Below are 21340 nucleotides of genomic sequence, written 5' to 3' on the forward strand. Positions count from 1 at the left end.
GTGAGCTGGCCCATGTGCAGAGCTGCTGTGCACAAGGAGTGCCATGCCACTCAAGGGTACCCTGGTGGGGGTGCCCCACATGCAAGGAGCACGCCCTGCAAGGAGAGCTGCACTATGTGAAAAAAGCGCAGCCCGCCCAGGAGTGGTGCGGCATACATGGAGAGCTGACGCAGCAAGATGATGCAATGAAAAAGAGATTTGGTTTCCTGGTACCCCCAAGGGGCACAGAAGAACACACCATGAGTGGACACAGAGCAGACAATGGGGAGGAGGGGGAAGGGGAGAGAAATAAAAATAAATCTTTTAAAAAAACCCAAAAATATTGTTCTCACTGAATTGGAGGAGGTCCTTTGTTATGTTAATCAGTTGACTGTATATGTGTGGGCTGTTTCTGAACTCTTTGCAGTTGAATTTGTACATTTTTATTTCCTTGTGCCAATAATCCTCTTTATTAATTATTGTTATTTTATAATAAGGCTAATATCTGGTGTATTAGTCCTCCAACTTTGTTGTTTTTCAAAATTTTCTTGGCTTTTCTAGGTTCTTTGCATTTCAGTATATATACTTAATCAGCTTGTCAGATTAAAATCTGTGGAATAATTTGGTGTGAATTGAAATCTTAACTATTTTGAATCTTCCAATCCTTTAATGTTAATCTTCATTTGTTTAGGCCTTCTTTAATTCCTCTCAGCAATGTGTTATAGAGTTGTGTGTTGTGATCTTATACCTTTTTTTTGTGTGTTATATTTATTACTAGGCCCTTTTTATTTTGGGATGCTAATGAATATGGTATTCCCTTTTCATTTCATTCTATTTTAATTTTTAAAATTTATTGTTAGTATATAGGAATCAATTGTTTTTTAATTTGATCTTGTATCCATCCCTGCCATCTTTATAAATTCACTTGTTAGCTCCAGTATTGTGTTGCTTCCTTAGGATTTTCTAGATACACAATTATGACAACTAAGAATAATGGCATTTTACTTTTTCCTTTCCAATCTAAAGATTGGAATCATTTTTTAGATTTTATTATTTTTTTGCCTTGTTGAATTGGCTGGGACCTCCAGTACAATTATGAACAAAAATGATTATAATGGACATTCTTCTCTTAATTCTGAATGTAAGAAGATGTTCAATAGTTCACATTAAATATGATGTTAAACGAAGGTTTTTAATAGATACTCTTTCAGATTTCTCTTTCTGCGTCTAGGTTGCAGAGAGTTTTATTTTTTTTTATTTTTATTTTTATTTTTTTTTTCTTTTTTGTTTCTTTATTTTCATTTATTGAAGTATATCACTCATACATAAACATACATAAACAATAAGTGTATAGTAATAGTTGTGAACTTACAAAACAAACATACATAACATCATACAGGGCTCTAATACCTCACCTTACCACCAATGCCTTATATTGTTGTGAAACATTTTTAACTAATACTTAAAGAGCATCCTCAAAATATTACTAGTAACTAAAGTATCTTACATTTGGTGTATTTCTCCAATTGCACCCTATTATTATTATTTTTATATCATTTATACTTGAACATACATAAACAGTAAGTTGAATAGTAAAAGCTATGAACTTACAAAGCAAACATGCATAACATCATACAGGGGTCCCTTACATCAACCCACCACCAACACCTTACATTGTTATGAGACATTTGTTACAAATTATGAAAGAATATCATCAAAATCTTACTACTAACTATAGTCCTTATCTTACATTTTTCCTCTTAACCTACCCGATTATTTTTAAAATATGTTTTTATGATAGAAGTTGTAAACTTACAAGACAACTATGCACATGTGCAGAATTTCCAAACAACACCTCTCTATCAACACACCACACTGTGGTGGCACATTTGTTACAGATTATGAGATAGTATCACCAGATTATTACCAGGTCCATGGTGTACATTTGACACACTCTTTCCATACTCCCCTAAAATCACCACAGTACATCTTTGGCATAGATGCATGAATATTACATTATTACTGTTAACCACAGTCCATAGGTCATTCCAGTTGTATTTTTCCCATGCTTCTCCGCATTCCCAGCACCCTACAATAGTGATGTGTATCTGCTCCAGCTCACAAAGGACACCCTTGCATATGTACCATCAACCACAATTCTCATCCACCTCTGGGTTTACTGTGTTATTCAGTCCCTAGCTTATTCTCTAGCTTTCTCTCAATTGACATTTATATCCCTAGACTACCCTGTTCAGCCACATGACCATTTATAAACCAGCCATTACTCACTATAATATGTTACCATTTACTTCATGCATTTCCACAGTTTTACAATAAAGTTTATGAAAACATCTACATACATTAAACAGCAGTAGTCCATCTCAGTCCTCCTCTTTTTTTAAAAAAATTATTTATTTATTTTTAAAAATTACATTAAAAAAATATGAGGTCCCATTTAACCCCACCACCCCCACCCCCCACTCCCCCCACGGCAACACTTGCTCCCATCATCGTGACACATCCATTGCACCTGGTAAGAACATCTCTGAGCATCACTGCACCCCATAGTCAATGATCCACATCATAGCCCACACTCTCCCACGTTCCATCCAGTGGGCCCTGGGGGTATCTGCAATGTCCCGTAATTGTCCGTGAAACACCACCCAGGACAACTCGACGTCCCGAAACCGGCTCCACATCTCATGTCTTCCTCCCATTCCCCAAACCCAGCAGTCACCATGGCTACCCTTCCCACACCCATTCCACATTTTCTCTGTGGATATTGGATTAGTTGTGTCCATTGCACATCTATGTCAAGTGGGGGCTTAGATTCCATATGGATACTGGATGCACTCCTCCTGCTTTCAGTTGTAGACACTCTAGGCTCCATGGTGTGGTGGTTGACCTTCTTCAACTCCATGTTAGCTGAATGGGGTAAGTCCAATAAATCAAAGTGTAGGAGCTGAAGTCTGTTGAGGCTCTGGGCCTGGGTGTCATATTATCAGTTCAGAGATTCAAATCCCCTAAATATATCTTAAACTCCAGCACCAACTACAATTCCAATAAAGTAACATGCAAGTCTTGTGAGAAGAGATCCCCTCTGAGTCCAATTCCATCATGCAGAAACACCAGCTCCAAAGAAGGGCCATCTGCCATGGCAGTGAACCCCATCTGCCATGACCATAGAACCCGTGGGTCTCTTTATCCCTCAAAAGAACCAATACCTGGGGTTGTATCTACTTTATCTGTCTCTCAGACTCTGCTCAGTTGTGCATAAGGGCATTCCTTCTGACAACCTCCAGACTCTTTTTTAGAGACTCATAGCCTTATAATCTCATTTCTCCTTTCCATTTCCCCCTTACATTAGGTCAATCAGCATTTTGAAGTCATGTTATTATATGTAGACAGGGATATTCTGCTGATCCGTATTGAACCTTTAATTCAAGGTCATTTTCTAGTTGTATCTTCAGCTGGTATATGGTAGTGGTCCCCCGGTGCCAGGGAGGCTCATCCCCAGGCGTCATGTCCCTCGCTGGGGGGAATGCATTGCAGAGAGTTTTAATCATGAGTGGGTATTGAATTTTATCAAATACTATTGATGATTATGTTTTTTCTTCTTGGTTCCTTTAAGGTGGTGAATTGTGATGATTGATTTCTTTTTTTAGAGAAGGTTTTTTTAGGTGTAATTTACATAGAGTAAAATTCACCTTTTTCATGTCCAGTTCTATGCGTTTGGACAGATACATGCAGTTATATGATAATGAGGATAAAGAATATATCTATCACCCCAAAAGTTCCTTTGCAACCCTTCGTAGTCAGTTATCCCTTTTTCCTACCTCCATCCTCTACCAACCACTTATCTGTTTTCCCTTAACTTTTTCAGAATGTGTAAATGGAATCAGACAGAAAATTGCCTTAGCATAGTGCACTTGAGATTTTTCCATGTCATTATGTTTATCAGTAAACCATTCCTTTTTATTAGTGAGTAGTATTCCATTTTGTGGAAATACTACAGTTGTTGATCCATTAATCAGATGAAAGACATTTGAGTTGTTTTCAGTTTTTGGCAGTTGTAAGTAAAGCTATCATAAATGTTCCTTTACAGATCTTTGTATGAACTTGTTTTCACTTCTCTTGGGTAAATATATTATAATTAGGTTACTAGGTTATATGGTAAGTATATTTTTAACTGTAAAAGAAGCTTCTAAACTGTTTTCCAAAGTGGCGTAGCTCAAAGCAAATGGAATCTCTGGAAAGAATGTTCAAGGCTTTGCCCTAAAGTTGAGGCTCAGACAAGTTACATAAGTTGCCTGGACTCATACAGCTGGTACCCTAGATTGGATTTGAACTTCCTGTTACCTCTGCCTATCTGATGAATGTGCGATTAAGTGAAAGAGCAGCTAGCTATTTGCCTGCATTCTCTTTGGCTAAACTGTGAGCTTGAGGGCAGGGAATGTACTTTATACTTTGGGGCCTGGCACAGGGTACTTGGGGAAGAAATATTGATGGAATGAAAGACAGGAAAAAGTGGGGAGAATACTGGAGTAGAAATCAAGTTGGCCTGCCCTATTCCTTCTCCCTATAAGTCATTCATTAAACCTGTTACCTCCCTTCCTTCCTTCTCTAGTCTGGTAAAGAGGGAGCCCTTGCTTGCCTCCAGCCCTTGACAGAGACGAGGTGAGTTAGTTTGATAAGCTGGCAAGGCTTTCTGAACCTTCAGCACAGCAGACAGCGGTGTGTGAACTCGAGCCTCCTGTACATACTGGCCCAAGTGCAGAACCATGTGTACCATGAGCCACAGGACGAAGCTACTGAGTCAATATGATAGGCCAGGAGGCTTGAGGTAGTTTGTCTGCTGGCTTACATGGAAGCACACCAATTTCCAAGGCAGATTATAAAGCAATGACAAGGGTGGAACTTAAGTATGGGGACCAGAGACAGTGTTGTTTTCTTGCTTCTTCTTTCTTAGGTCTTAAACTCTCTTTCAAGAGGAGGATATGTGTATTGCCAGGAAGCATTATTTGTCATCTGTATATAGAACCACTTAGATGATCCTTTGTCTCAAGAGAAGTCTTCACCTACTTTGCTGCTTCCTTTCTCCTTGTTATTTCTTGGCTGCATTGAGAGCTTAATGGACTGATCACATCTACTGAGGTTTCAGTTCTTGGGTTCCTTCCCAAAAATGAGGAGAAGAGACTGGCCCGAGGTTTGGGTATAGGGGTTTCTACTATACTGGCACAGTCTCTGACCTTGACACCAGGTTCTATAAATTGCTTGCTCCTTTCCACTGGCTGCAGTCCTGTCCTCCATGCCCCTGCCACTTGTCCTTACCAGGAATATCTAACCCCTGGTATCATTTGGGATTCTTCAGTTGTAAATGATAGAAACCAGATCTGGCCATCAGGAGTATGTTGGAAGGATATTGGTGGCCCTCAGAATTGGTGGGAAACTGGAGAGTCAGACTTGGAATATGGCTGCTCTGGAGTCTTGGGAAACAAGACCTCCTATTGTATTAGGACCATCCAGCAGAATGTGGCCTTGGGGTAGGACAGGATGGCAGCCATGTTAATCTCTATAGCTTTTTTTTTTTTTTTTTCCTCTATTTTTTTTTAAATGTTACATTAAAAAAATATAAGAGGTCTCCATACCCCCTACCCCCCTCACCCCACTTCTCCCACATCAACAACTTCTTTCATCATCGTGGGACATCCATTGCATTTGGTGAATACATTTTGGAGGACTGCTGCACCACATAGATAATGGTTTACATTGTAGTTTACACTCTCCCCTAGTCTACCCAGTGGGCCATGGCAGGACATACAATGTCCAGCATCTGTCCCTGCAGTACCACCCAGGACTACTCCAAGTCCTGAACATGCCCCCACATCATATCTCTTCTTCCCTCTCCCTACCCTCAGGAGTTACTGTGACCACTTTCTCCACATTAATGCTACAATTTCTTCCATTATTAATCACAGTAGTTCCATAGTAAAATATCAGTAAGTCCACTCTAATCCATACTCTTTTCCTCCATCCTGTGGACCCTGGGATGGTTATGTCCACTCCACCTCTATATTGAGAGGGGGCTTAGATGCCACATGGATGATGGATGCAATTCTCCTGCTTGTAGTTGTAGGCACTCTTGGCTCCCTGGTGTGGTGGTTGACCTTCTTTACCTCCCTGTTAGCTGGCCAGGGTAAATCCGTATGGCTTTTGTTAATAAGATTGCCCTTACTTGTGTGATCTTTGGTGAGAGTGTTCTGTCTGGAAGGGAGAATGGGTGCTGGCAGTCAAAAAACTTTTTAATATTGCCTCCAGTTATCCTCCAATCCACATCCTGCCTGTCTTTCAGTAGAGGTTCCCCACCAACCCATCCTAAGATGCTTCCACTCTTTCAGAACCTCCTCTGATCCCCCAGAATCCTGCACTATTTGCACATCTGTACCGCTTAGTGATATCTCCTCTTTCATTTCAGATATTGAAAATACATGTTATCCTTTTGTTTTCCTTGATTGGTCCAGTTAGGGATGTATCCATTTTGTTGAATTTTTCAAAGAACCAACTTTTTTTTTTAAAGATTTATTTTATTTCTTTCTTTCCCCTCCCCACCCCGCCCCCCTTCCCCTGCCCCAGTTGTGTTCTCTGTGTCCATTTGCTGTGTGTTTTTCTGTTGTTGTCAGCAGCGTGGGAATCTGTGTTTCTTTTTGTTGCATCATCTTGCTGCGTCAGCTCTCCGTGTGTGCGGCGCCATTCCTGGGCAGGCTGAACTTTCTTTCGTACTGGGCGGCTCTCCTTATGGGGCACACTCCTTGTGCGTGGGGCTCCCCTATGCTGGGGACATCCCTATGCGGGGGACACCCCTGCGTGGCATGGCACTCCTTGTGCGCATCAGCACTGCGTGTGAGCCAGCTCCACATGGGTCAAGGAGGCCCGGGGTTTGAACCGTGGACTTCCCATGTGGTAGACTGATGCCCTATCCACTGGGCCAAGTCTGCTTCCCTCCGACTTTTAACTTTGTTGATTTTCTCTATTGTTTATCTGTTTTCTTTCTCACTGATTCCCACTCCTATTTTTATTTCATTTCTTATTCACTTAGGTTTAATAAGCTCTTTTTTTTTGTTGCTGTTGAGCTTCTTAAAGTGGAACCATAGATCATTGATTTGGCACCTACTTTTCAAATATAAGTACGTAGACCTGTAAATGTCCCTCTAATGAACTTTTTAGCTATAGACTATACATTTTGCCCTGTGTGTGTATAAATTCAGGAATCACTCAGAGATTTAGGCAGAATTTATGTGCAGGATTTTGGGCTCTCCTCTCTTGGGTGTTATCCCCTCTAGGGCAATTTGAAGCTGGGTGGACTCCAGAAGATCATATTGTTAGAGCTAATGCATTCTGGAGGTGTCAACCTATGGTAGGTGGGAACTTTTAATTAAATTACTTCATTTAAGGGCCTTTGCTTAGATTGTGTGACCCAGCATGGATCTTAATCCTCTTCATGGAGTGCTTTATAAATAAGAGAAACATGCAGAGACATAGAGAGAAACCCCCAGAACCAGAAGCTGAAATTAACAGAAGACAGAAGCTGAAAGCAACAAGGCCCAGAGGAGAGGGTAGAGATGAGCAGGTGCTACCATGTGCCTGATCACCCACAACTGCAGATCCGGCAAAAGGCATGTCCCGATGATGCTTTGATTTGGACACTTTCACAGCCTCAGAACTATAAGCTTATAAGTTAATAAATCCCCATTGTGAAAGCCAACCCATTCCTGGTATATTGCCTTGGCAGCTTTTAACAAACTAAAACACCCTTAATCTCTAACTGTTGTGGTAGCCCTTAACTGTGATTTCTGTTTTCTGTTTGATTTCTAGGCTCCCAGTATGGCATCACTTGGAACTTGACCTTAGGCAAAAAGCCATACAAATGGGAATATCCACCCGGTGCCAATTCCTCCTTCCACATGTCAAATCTCCTCCAGTTTTTGGCTGCTTTTGGTTGTTCTCCAGTTGCCTTCAGAGGGCTGTTTTTTGTTTTGTCCAGATTTTATAATTTGTTTTCAGCCAGAGGGTTGGTCTGATAAAAGCTATTCTGTCATATAGGAAGTGGAACTCCTCTTATTTGTACCAGTTCACCTTTTGCCACCTGTGTTATTAGGTGTCCTGGATCTCCAGCTAGATTGAAGGACTAAGAGGAGGCCTCTAGATCTCATCCCTCCTCACAGCCTCAGGACCCTTCCAGCGTTCTACCTAGCAATGGGTCATGATCATTTTTTAGCCAGGCTTCAATTGCTCCCAGAATGTTAAAGATCCCCAAATCTCAGGCTCTCTTGGATGCCTCTAGCTGGACACCCCCAGGCACCATAAATGCAGCATGTTCCTAATGGGTCTTATCATTGTCCTTACCACCTTGCTCCTGCTCTTTTCTCCATTTATCTGTCTTTGGTGTGAAAACATTGGCACTAGCTCTTGCTCCTTATTTCTCCCTCTCCCTCATCCTTGAATTCCTTTTCATAAAGGATCCTAATCATGGCCACTTTGATTTCTGGCCCCATCAGCTCTTATCTAAACTGTATATTGATCGCATAGTCTCCTACCCTAGTCTCCCTGATCCTACCCTTAACTCTTGCTTCTTTACAAGAATGATCTCACGAAGAGCCAATGGTGAGTATCCATGCCTCTCATTGTTTTAGATTGCCAAAGGCTGCTGTTGCAAAATACCAGAAATGGGTTCACTTTTATAATAGGAATTTATTAGGATAAAAACTTACAGTTCTGAGGCTGTGAAAATGTCCATATCAAGGCATCATCAGAGATGCTATCTCACCAAAAGTCAGCCACTGGCAGATCCTGGACTCCTGCCATGTGGCCAGGCAAAATGGCACATCTGCCAGTCTCTCTCTGCTTTCTCTTCCAGGTGCTTTTTCTCATGCTTAGCTGTGGGCAGTCATAATTGCTCATCTCTCCTCTCTACTCTTGGCTACTCTTCTCAGCTTCAAGCTGCTCCATGATTCCAGCCTCCAACCTCTCAGCCTCTTTGGGTTTCTCTGTCTTTCTGCAGCTGTAGGCAATCCTGGAGTCCTCTCTCACATGGCAGCTCTCTTTCTCTGTATGTCCTTTATATAAGACTCTGATAAAAGGATTAGGACCTACCCTGGGCCCCACAATATAATCAAAGGCCCTTAACTAAAGCAATCCAGTCAAAAAGTGATCTAATCAAAAGGCCCCACATTAATAGGGTTACACATACAAGAGTGATCTAGCTTAAGAACATAATTTTCTGGGGTCCACAAAAGACTCACACCAGGGTACTTGTTAACTCATTAAAACCCTTCAGTGCCCCTCTGTTACCTATGGGTTGAAGTCCACATCTCTTACCACAGTTGTCGGCCCTGTTTCCCTTTTCTGGCCTTGTTGCAACTTCAGTGACAGCCAGGGACCTTGGCCCGTTTATCCCAGGGCCCTGCAGCCCATGTTGAAATCAGCTGAGATCTCTACTGGGGGACCGTGGTTCTCCAGCACAGGGTTGGTAGTTAGGGCTGTGGAAGATGTGTGTGTGTGTTTGGTTGGACTCAGCAAATGTTCCCTTTGTCCACCAATCAGAGAAAGGTATTTGGAGGTATACTTCAATGTTCTTCTAAATCTCTATGAGGAAGGGGAGACTTTTTTTTTTTTTTTTTTTTAATACTTCATGAGCCCTTACTAAAATTCTTCTTTCCTAAATAGCAGTGGTACAAGTCTGGGACTAAAAGACCTTCATTAATTATTTTGCATGTTAAGTGTTAACTCATTAAATCCTTCTAACAACGTTATGAAGTAGGTGCTATGCTGTTATCATATTCTTTGTACAGATAAACTGAGGTACCAAAGGTGGGATTTTTTTCTTTTTTACTAATCCTGAGAAAGTGAAGAATGAAGTCATCTTTACCCCTCTCTTCCTCAAAAAGGGGAAGAATGTGCTCTGTTTAATGTCCATAGGGGAAAGCTATTGATTTCAGGCGGGAGGTGAGGGGCTGTCTCTGGGGGCATTGCAGCCATCACCACTTTGGGCCCTTCCTGCAGAAAGGAATAAAACATAGGATAAATGATGTTCAAAGGTATGTAAAAATATCTGGCCATCAGATGTTTGATTAAAGAAGAGAGAAAAGGGACTTATGATTATTGAATTCTTGTGATGTGCCAAGAACTTTCACCCACACCTTTGTCAGTCCTCACCACAATATAGATAGAGAAACTGAGGCACAGCGAAGTGACGCAGCTTCCCCAATGCCACACATTTAGTAAGGTACTGTTTTAATTTGCTCAAGGCTGCTGGGAGCAATGTACTAGAAATGGGTTGGCTTTTACAATGGGATTTATTAACTTATAAGCTTACAGTTCCGAGGCTGGGAAAAATGTCCAAATCAAGGCATAAGGTGAAACTCTCAGGTCAGCTGCCAGTGATATTGGACTCCTGCCATGTGGCAGGGCACAGTGGCAGCTCTGCGGGTCTATGCCTTCCCCTCCAGGCTCACTTTCTCCCTGATCTTAGCTGTGGATGATCAGGGACATGGCTGTGTCTGATCATCTCTCCCCTCTCCCTGGGTCTTGTTGCTTCAGCTTTGGGCTGTTCCACCTGTGGCTTTTCTTTCTCCTGGGTTTGTCAGCTTCTGGAGGTTTCTCTGTATCTGTAGCCTTCTTTCTGTGTCCACAGCTTTTTATTCTTCCATTTATAAAAGACTCCAGCAAGAAGATTAAGACCCACCCTGAGTCTCACAATTTAATTAAATGCCCTTAACTGAAATAATTTAATCAAAAGTTTCTACCTACAATAGGTTTACGTGCACAGGAATGGATTACCTTTAAGAACAGGATTTTCTGGGATCCACCCAGCCTCAAACTGTCACAGGAGCCAAATTGGGATTCAAAACCAAGTCTTTCTGGCTTTAATGAAATAACCGGCTTTATAATAGGCACTTTAATTAACATCTCTCTCTTCCTCTCTGCAAACTTATATGATCTTTTATTGTTCTGTTAGACACATCTGGCAATAGCTAGAGACCAGGAATCATTTCATTGGATCAGCAGTTGCAGAGCAAGGCTTTCTGTGCAACTGCTCTGCATCTAACTTGGTGCTGGTCATCTAGTAGCTGCTTTTTTCAGTCTTTGTAGAATAGCTGATGGGAGCTGGCACAATCCTTCCTACAAATGTGGGCTCCTTGTGTCATACTTAAACAGCCAGGATTCTGAGCTGCTTCACAAAAGAAGAGTGGTACTTGTTCCTGCCTTGCCAAGAGGAGGAAACAGGATGACCAAAGAATCTTTTGGTTCTTGGAATCACTGCCATTATAATATTTCAGCATTCTTTGCTTACTCTCTTCCCCTGTGTGGCATCCTCAGGAATAGGACTTAGGTTGTGCCTCCTGGTGGTCTGACTCAGGGAGTGCATAGGGAGGGCACCAGAAGTGACCAGGGTCAGCTTAGCTAGGGCTACCTCACGGCCTCTCAGAGGAAAGAGTAACCATGAGGGGGATAGTCTACTCCAGTCAAGTTCTACAGATATTAGAAGGGCAGATGACAATCCTCCTCTATCATTTTGCTTTAGTCTTTTGCAGATCCAGCCCTAGTATTGTGCTGGGTGCTCCTCAAGTGGCTTAGAAGTTTACTGGGAGAGACAAGGCACACAGTGACACAAGTCCCCTAGGACTGAACCTGGAATTGTGGAAAAGCCAGTCCCCCACCCATGTGCATACACATGTGCTCACACACACACCTTTAAGTGGGTCAGAATCTACTCCTGGGTCTTGCCAGTGAAGGAGCCACCTTAGGAACTGACTAGTTCTCTCCTGGGTTTGGGTTTTACATGCTTACTATGGCTGGGCCTGCCCCCATAGGAATAACTTGCCTCCTGCCTTGGCCTGGGTTCAGAAACCTTCTGGCTCTTTTCAGAAACTTGATACCTCTCTTAAAGATTGAAGATTTGCCAGCATTAAAGGGATGCATAAATGTGTTAATCTGCAAACAGTTTCTAAACGGTACTTTGAACAAGAGCAGCTTTGTTAGAATAATTTACACAGTGCCTCCACGTGGTAGTCTTCAATAAAGACCTACAGAGAAGCAGAGTGGTTGAGGTAGAACACACGTGGGCTTCCTCATATGGGCCTGGGTCCACCTCCCAGCCCTTCCATCTACTAGGTGTGGGAGCTTGAGTTCAGGGTTTCGGGCGTCCACTCAGTAGTAGTGACTGTGATAATCCTGAATCTTAGTTGTTCGAGAGTGACTACATGACATCCCAAGAAGATTTTTTTTTTGTCTTTTTTTTTCTTTATTTGTTTTTTTAATGTTACATTAAAAAAATACGAGGTCCCCATATATCCCCCACCCCCCTCACCCCACTCCTCCCCCAGCATTATTTCAGGTGGCCTAAGCTAGGCTTTTCTTAAAATTGTCAGTCATATTATTTTATAATTGTTCTTCATATGCATGAAATAATTAATGCAAATTGAAAGTTTAAATTCAGTTCACCCTATATTTATTAAGCACACTACCTGCCAGATACCATGCCAGACAGGGATATATACACAGAAGTGACTCATGGCTTCTTCGCTCATGAGGCACCTATATTTGTCGGGAAATCAATAGCTATTGATCAGTTAGTCTAACAGTAGTTAGGATAATAATAAAACATATTTTAGTGCCATGGGAGGACAGATGGGGGAAAGAGTTCTGTTTGGATGGGGGGAGAAAAAAAAGTATGTCTGTCAGGGATCGTGGTTGCAACCATAGAAACTAGCTCTAGCAATCTTAAGCAAAAAGGAACATTTGTTGGAGGGATGTGGGGGGCTCACGGATGGGCATGAGGCTGGAGGAGCCAGCTTTGAGGAATGAGCTGGAAGCACGGGAGCCGCTAGCAGAGTGTCAGTTAGGGAGCCATGGCAGTTGTGTCCTCATTATTCCACTGCTGTCATCATGGTCTCCATCAGTTAGTCCAGTCTGTCTTTGTTTGCCAAAGGGCTGCTGATGCAAAGTACCGAAGTGGGTTGGTTTTTGTAATGGGAAATTTATTAGAGTAAAAGCTTACAGTTCCAGGGCTGTGAACTATCCAAATCAAGGCATCCTCAGAAATGCTTTCTCCGGGAAGCAGAGGTGGCTCAAGGGATTAGGCGCCTCCCTCCCACATGGGAGGTTCCGGGTTTGGTTTCCGGTGCCTTCTAAAAAGAAGAGGAGTACACAATGAACGGACACACAGAGTAGATAGTGAAAACAAACAATGAGGGAGGGGGTAGAAAGAAATAAATTCATCTTTAAAAAAACAAAGAAGTGCTTTCTCACCGAAGTCAGCTACTGTTGATCCTGAAGTTCTGTCACATGTCAGTCAGGCAAGCAGGTGGGCCTGTCAGCCTAGCTACCTTCTCTTTGAACTCAGCTGTGGCTAATCAGTCATCTCTCCTTGGGCCTCAGCTCTTTGAGCCTCTTGGGGCATCTCTCCTTGAGCTCAGCTGTGGGCAAACCAGGAGTCCTTTCTTTCACATGGCCAGATCAAATGTAGCTGCTTCCTTTCTTTGTGTCTCCATTTATATCAGACCCAGCAAGAGGGCTCTGGAAGGAACCAAATTTCAGTTGTGTATCATGTTTAAGCAGGTTCTCAGAAGTCTTCATCTTTGGAGCTGCTGTGAGAAGCTGGTTGAATCACTGGCTCCTTTTCTCCCTCCCCCATCTCTCTCTTTTCATCCTGCACATTTAGCTACACAGGTAAGCTCTGCTCATGCCTGATTCTTGCTTATTTCAAGTGGCACGTTGTTACTCTGCACCCTCGCAGGCAGGGATTTTATTTTCCATCATTACTTTTTAAAAGGTGTTCAGCTAGAAAATTGCATATTATTTCCTCTGTAAAGGTTTTTCCTTGCCGCCTTTGTGTGGCATACAGCTGTCATAACCATAGTTGATATTTTGTGTGCCTGCGCCTGGAAGTGCACGGTGTGGGAAGAGAGATAATCAGGCCATCCTCTTGGGCAGCAGCCTTCTAGTTCGGCTTTTATGAACTGGATTTAAAAAATAAATAAATCAGATCATATCACTCTCCTGCTTAAAACTCTCCAGTGGCTTCCCACTGCTCAAAGAATACAGTATAAACGCCTTGCCCCTGCCTCTGAAGCGCTGTCTGGCCTTGGCCTATTTTTTTTCCCTGCCATCTCTCACCACTCCTTCCATTCTACCCTATTTATTTGTTACAGTTCACCCACACTGGCTTCCCACCTATCTCTTGAACGTGTCATGCTTGTTCTGCTTATGGGCCTTTGTGTTTACTTTCTCTCTGCCAGGGATGAACTTGCTCACGATCTCTCTAGGCATATCCTCTTGTCCCCCCAACATAAATTAGCCCAGACCCCCACCTCTCTGGGCTCTCCCTGGTCCATCACAGCCCTTCACCGTGATGTGGAATCTTATGCATTTGTTAGCGTGTGAGCTCTCAGTGGGCCAGGGCTCTGTAGCATATATTCCTAGCCCCTAGAATAGACCTGGGCCATATGCCCCTGCTAACATTTTGTGACTGAACTGCCAACCACATGGATTGAGCAGGAGGGATATCTGCCTGAGAAGAAGCAAAAGGCCATGGCAGAGATTTGCAGGGGGCTGGGAGGACAATGCATGCTTTGCGTGGCTCTGGTGGTGTCTGGACAAGCTTAGGCTGCCCATTTGGACTAGTGTTCAGTCAGGCTTTGTGGGAGGGGCAGCAGTGCCCAGGGCACCAGGGGCCCAGAAGGGAGGAGCAGTCTGAAGTGTGTGGCTGGGGCTGTGGACCCTGGAGGACAAGTTCCCTGTCCACGGTGCAGCAGCTCCTCACCTGGGTGGTTATTGTCAGGCCTTCTGGCTTTTCCCATGGAAATCCCAACCAACTTTTAAGGTGAAAATTCCAATTTGTAAATCCTGGTGACTGATTCAATTAAAAGTGAAACAAAACCAAACTCTAGCAAACAGACCAAACAAAATAGGCTCGTATGGTGATGGGCCCCTCGTTTGCCTTTTCTTCTTTCTGTTACTCATTCTCTCATATCTTCAGCAAATGTTTAGTGAACACCCCTGAGTTCAAAACTGGGACATGGAGGTGAAAGTGCCGTGTCCTTGGGAGAGACAGATAAACAGTCCAGTGTAATGCAGAATGCTGAGTCCTGTGACACGATGGGAGGAGGCATGGGCGGAGTGCCTCACCCAGCCGAGCTTTCCAGAGATGCTGCCCACTGCTTTGAGCTTTCACTTGTGAGAGGTCCTATGTGGTTAGTAGTCACTGTGGGCAAACCTGGTGTTCCCCCCTCCACTCCCACTCTCCCACCCTACTAAACACTACTAAAGTTTATATGTTTCACTCTCAACTCTTATCCTTTCTATAGCTCTAACAGCAACTGTGGAGATGATGTCAAGGTTTCTTAAGAGAGGCTTGCTTGGAAACTTCTACCAGGAGATGAAGCCCCTTTGAAATTTTAACTTGCCTTGTAATGACTATGTAGCCTTGGGTGACTCAATTACTCAGTGCCTCATTTTTCCTCACCTTTAATAATGATAAAAGTCATCTTACCTCAGTGTCCTTGTGTGAATTAAATGAGCACTTAGGTAATTACTCATTAACTGTTACTATAAATTGTCACTGCTGCTATTATCAACTTGTTCCTGATTCTTTTTCATGAGACCTCTCTGGTCCTTGTTTTTTTGTTATAACCAAGGTTCTCCTTTTCATCAAGAGGAAGAAAGGCTGCAGAGGGTGTGGTCCTTGCTGGATCAAATGTGTTAGTCATACACCAAGAGTTGACTGTCCTTGAGAATCTTCCATTGTCTCCTGCCCTGCTGTCTTGTCCTTGTCTTCTGTGGGAATCCGTGGTGGAAAGCCGTCTCTGGTTGCCTAGGAAGCCATCTGCTCCTGTGATCCATCACACCTGAAACCTCCAACTCCAGACTTCCCCAGGTGGGATTGGGATGGAGGTGGGGTTTCAGCCTCGAAGCCTGTGGGCTGAGATTCAGAAAGGAGCAGGATGAGCAGGCACAAACCTTCAAAATGAGACCTGTTTTCATGCTGCTTTCCCTGGTAATAAAAGAAAATGGGGGGCTGCAGAGGGAGCCGACAATATTTCAGCAGATGGCCTTGTAAGAGGATGTTTCTTCAAAGTTTTCTGTGAGGCATTGGTGATTCTTAGAAAATGTGCATCTAGTAATGAGGAGCACAGACATTTTTTTTTTAAAGATTTATTTATTTTTCCCCCCAACCCCCATTGTCTGTTCTTTGTGTCTATTTGCTGTGTGTTCTTCTGTGTCTGTTTGTATTCTCTCATCAGGCGGCATTGGGGATCTGTGTCTCTTTCCTGCATCATCTTGCTGCATCAGGTCTCCGTGTGTGTGGCACCACTCCTGGGTGGGCTGCGGTTTCACGCGGGGCGGCTTTCCTTGTGCAGGGGCCACTCCTTGTGCAGAGGGCACCCTTGCACGGGGGCATCCCTGTGTGGGCTGGCACTCTTTGTGTGCAGCAGCACTGCGCGTGGGCCAGCTCAACACATGGGCCAGGAGGCCCTGGGTATTGAACCCTTGGACTTCCTATATGGTAGGCGGATGCTCTATCCATTGAGCCACATCTGCTTCCCCAGACGTAGTTTTGAGCACTGACTCTCCATGGAACATTTCTGAGTTGCCATCTCTCCCCTGGCACAGGGAAGGAATTTTGGAAAGTGAAGAGGATGACCGTAGAGAAGTGGCCTCTCTGTTTTTCCCTGTGGCCTCTAAGGATGTGGGGCTTTGTCCTGGGTCCAGCCATACCTCTGCATCTTTAGTCTTCTCCCATTCTCCTGGGCAATGGCAGGCTCAGGACCCATTTGATAGTTGCTAGAGGCGACTGCCTTACTGTGATTAGCTGCAACCCCCATTCTGAAGTTTGTGAATCCCATACACTAGTTTATAGAAGAAAGGCAGAGCTGGACTGTTAGGGGATAGTGCCTCCTTCAGAGCCAGAATGGACAAACCCACATTCCTGTGACCCTTTACAGTAGAGCTAAATCTCAGCCAATCTGTACAGTAACCCTTTGAAGAAACTGAGGCTCAAAGAAATCAAGTATTCTATCCAGCATTTTGTAGGGAGTAATTGATAGAGCTAGAATTTGAACCCAAGGCTCTTAACCATTAGAGGGTAACATCTTTTTACTAATGTCTCAATGGACATTAGTCATAGTATTCTTTCAGCAAATATTTACTGTGTAGCACTAGGGACAAAGCAGTAAACAAAGCATAGTCCCTGATCTCCAGGAATGTACAATCTAGAAAGCAGATAAATAGACAAGTGAAGACAAAATTTGTTGTCAAAATGTATCTCTGTATACACACAGGGACATACATGTAGCAAGTTGGCTCCTGGCACTAATGTAGCAATTTGTGTAAGACTAGCCACATACTAAACACAGTATTAGCTCTGTGAATATATGCAGCAATATCTAGACGATATGTGTAAGTACACAATGTACACAAATTTTATTTATTGTCACAATGTATTAGTCGGGTAGATAGAGTTTCATTTTTTTAGTTCAGAAACCTGGGGGCAGTCATTGTTTTTCCCTCCGCCTCTCGCCCTTTGCACTTAATCAGTCAGTCTCCTGCTGTTGGGTCCCCTTCCTTCTACCCCTACCACCTTAGCCACAGTTCGGGTCCTCCTCCTAAGTTCTAACCTGGATTAGTGCTCACTAGTCTCTCTACCTTTGGTCTTCCTTCTCAATATTTTGATAACTTTATTTGATAATTAGTGTCCTCTGTAATCTCATTTTTAAAAACATTTTCTTGATAGAAATTCACATACATAAATTAACCCACTTTTAAGTATATAATTCAATGGTTTTCAGTATGTTCACTGAGTTGTGCAAACATTACAACCATCTTAAGTTTAGAACATTTTCATCATCCCCAAAAGAAGCCCTTTACCCATTAGTAGTCACTCCCCATTTCTACCTATTTGCAGCCCCCCTGGTAACCACTAATCCTTTTGAGTCTGGCTTCTTTCACTTTGCATACACATTGTAGCATGTATCAGTACTATTCAGTTCCTTTTTATGACTAATATTCCATTGTATGGATATACCATTCATTAGTTGATGAACTTTTGGGTATTTTTTTCCCCACTGTCTGCAATCATGAATAATACTGTTATGAACATTCATGTACAAGTTTTTGTATAGACATATGTTCTAATTTCTCTTGGGTATATATGTAGGACTGGAATTGCTGTGTCATGTGGTGACTCAGTGCTTAACACTGAGTAGCTGCCAAACTGTTTTCCATATCACTTTCGTTATATTCCTAGCAATGTTTGAGCATTCCAGTTTCTCTATCTCCTCACTAACACTTATTTATTTTTTTAAAATTTTAGCCATTTTGGTAGGTGTGAAGTACTATCTCATGATTTTGATTTGTATTTGCCTAATGACTACAATGCTTATTGGCCATTTGTGTATTTTCTTTGGAGAAATGTCGACTCAAATCATTTGCCCATTTAAAAATTTTGGTTATTTTGTCTTTTCATTGTTAAGTTTAAATGATTTTTATTTATTTATAAAAATCCTATATTAGATATATAATTTGCAAGTATTTTCTCCCATTCTAGAGTTTGTCTTTTCACTTTCTTGATGGTGTTCTTTGAAGCACAACTTTTTTTTTAACTTGAAGTCCAGTTCATCTATTTTTTTCTTTTGGTTTTCTTCTGCCTCTAGTCTTAAACTTTCTTCTAGCCCATTCTCTACACTACCACCAGAATTATTTGGAGAACTGATCTCTTTATCGTATGTAATGCCTCTCTTTATTTCTGATAATTTTCCTTGCTCTGAAGTCTGCTTTGTCTAAAATATAGCTATTCTAGCTTTCTTTGGAATAATGCTAGCGTGGCATAGCTTTTTTTCATTCCTTGACTTTTATTTTCTCTGTCTTTAGATTTGAAATGGGTTTCTTGTAGATAACATAGAGTTGTGTCTTTTTTAAAGTCCACTCTAGCAATCTCTATTATTTGGTGTATTTAAATCACTGACATTTAAAGTGATTATTGATACAGTTGGTTTAATATGTCTACTATGTTTGTAACTATTTCCTATTCATTGACCTTGTTCTTTGTTCCTTTTTTTGGCCTTCCATTCTTTTCTTACCTTCTCCGTATTTTTTTTTTAAAGAAGCATCTTATATGTTGCAATTTGAGAAGTACCAAAGGCTACAAATCTTTAGTCATATTTAGGACAGAGATAGTATTTTTAAAATAAGAAGTCCAGATCAACAGATGAATTTTATTCCATCTTTAAAATATCACAAATGGTCTGGCATCTTGTTTTCATAGCTGGACAACTCCTAAATCTTATTCATCAGCTTACTGAACTGTTGCTTTTATAGAAACATACGTATCATTCCAGAATTTTCTGATAGCCTTGTTTTTAACTGTTGTGGCTTGCTGAATCAGTACAGCTCAGCTGCGTTTGATACAAGTTCAGGGTAATTTCCTTCAAGAATTAACTCATCTTTCTGGGCTTAAGATACTGAACAGGCAATGCATGACCTCATCCCAACCCTGCGGATATATTTTTCACCCAAGAAATGACAGATTTCAACAAAACACCCACTCTCCTGAAGAAGAACATTGATGGGGAAGTGAGCACACAGAGAACTCATTTTGTAATGGAAGCCCACCGAAACACCCTTGATCAGGTTCTGCACATGACAACTAGCAGGGAGAACTGTAGCCAGTTCCTTTCTATTTGCCTACCACTTGTCAATCTGAAGCCTGTCCTTTTTTCATCTCAAGGAGACTGAGTTCTACACTGATGTGATTGAAGTCCCTCCACAGGACTCATCTGGGGCCCTTCACAGGAACCGTGCATCCCTTCAGCATGAGGTCAGCATTTTCTGGAATGTCAACAGTCTGGTTGCTGAGGATGGTCATCTTTCTCCCAATAGAGGTGGCAGAGAGCTGTCTTCTCCAGTTTTAATTGAGCATTTAAATGATTCCATTTTCTCACCTCTCTTAGCATATCAATTATACTTCTTAAGAAGTATGATTTAGTAGTTGCCCAATTAATCCAGATCTACTATAGTTAATACCACACCACTTGACAGATAATGCAGGCACCTTTTAACAGAGCATTCCTAGTTCCTCCCTCCCATTTCTGATAGCACTGCCGTAATTCATTTCACTCATCCATAAGCCATAATCAGCAAATACAGTGTTCCTATTGTTATTTTGAACAAACTGTTAGACCAGTTGAGAATAAAAAATAAAAGTTTATTTTCCCTTCATTTATTCCTTCTCTGACACTCTTCCTTTGTTTATGTAGATCTGAGTTTCTGACCTATATCATTTTCCTTTTTTCTAAAGTACTTCATTTAACATTTCTTACATGGCAGGTCTACTGGTGACCAATTCCCTAAAGTTTTGTTTTTCTGAGGTAGTTTTTATTTCTCCTTTGCTTTTTTTTTAAAGATTTATTTTCCCCCCTTTCCCTCCCCCCTGCTGTTTTTGCTGTCTGTGTCCATTCACTGTGTGATCATCTGTATCTATTTCTCTTTTTGTCTTCTCTTCTTATTTTTTCTCCTCTAAAAGTCACTGGAATTTGATCCTGGGGACCTCTGATGTGGAGAGAGGTTTCCTGTCAGCTGTGCCACCTCAGTTCCTGGTTTCTGCTGCACTTCACCTTGACTCTCCCCTTCCCCTCTTTTGTTGTGTCATCATCTTGCTGCATGACTCACTTCGCGGGCACTGACTCACTGCGTGGTCACTTGACTCACCACGTGGGCACTCGCCGTACCATGTGGACACTCAGCTTGCCACACGGGCACTCACACGGACACTTGGCTTGCTGCACGGGCACTGGCTTGCCACACAGGCATGCTTTTTCTTCTTCTTTTTCACCAGGAGGCCCCAGAGATAGAACCTGGGTCCTCCCATATGATAGATGGAAGCCCTATTACTTGATTCACATCTGCTTCCCTCTCTTTCGCTTTTTTTTAAAAGATTTATTTTTTATTTATTTCTCTCCCCTTCCTCAATGCCCCCCTCCAGTTGTCTGCTCTCTGTGTCCATTCACTGCATGTTCTGTGTCTGCCTGTATTCTTGTCAGCGGCACCCAGAATCTGTGTCTCTTTTTGTTGTGTCATCTTGCTGTGTCATCTCTTCATGTGTGTGGTGCCATTCCTGGGCAGACTGCACTTTTTTTTGCACTGGGCAGCTCTCCTTATGGGGTGCACTCCTTGCGCGTGGGGCTCCCCTATGCAGGGGACACCCCTGCGTGGCATGGCACTCCTTGTGCGCATCAGCACAGTGCATGGGCCAGCTCATCACACAGGTCAGGAGGCCCTGGGTTTGAACCTTGGACCTCCCATGTGG

The 21340-nt window shown here is 42.5% G+C and overlaps 1 protein-coding gene and 1 pseudogene across 2 annotated transcripts in view; one reads left to right on the forward strand and one right to left on the reverse strand.

Annotated features, from left to right (window-relative positions):
- Positions 1-21340, forward strand: part of CHCHD6 (coiled-coil-helix-coiled-coil-helix domain containing 6) — a 261817-nt gene that overhangs the window by 93967 nt on the left and 146510 nt on the right. The window lies entirely within an intron of this gene.
- Positions 19319-19900, reverse strand: LOC139437693 (large ribosomal subunit protein uL6 pseudogene; annotated as a pseudogene).

This window comes from Dasypus novemcinctus, chromosome 26, assembly GCF_030445035.2.
Source record: "Dasypus novemcinctus isolate mDasNov1 chromosome 26, mDasNov1.1.hap2, whole genome shotgun sequence".
Classification (NCBI taxonomy): Eukaryota; Metazoa; Chordata; class Mammalia; order Cingulata; family Dasypodidae; genus Dasypus; species Dasypus novemcinctus.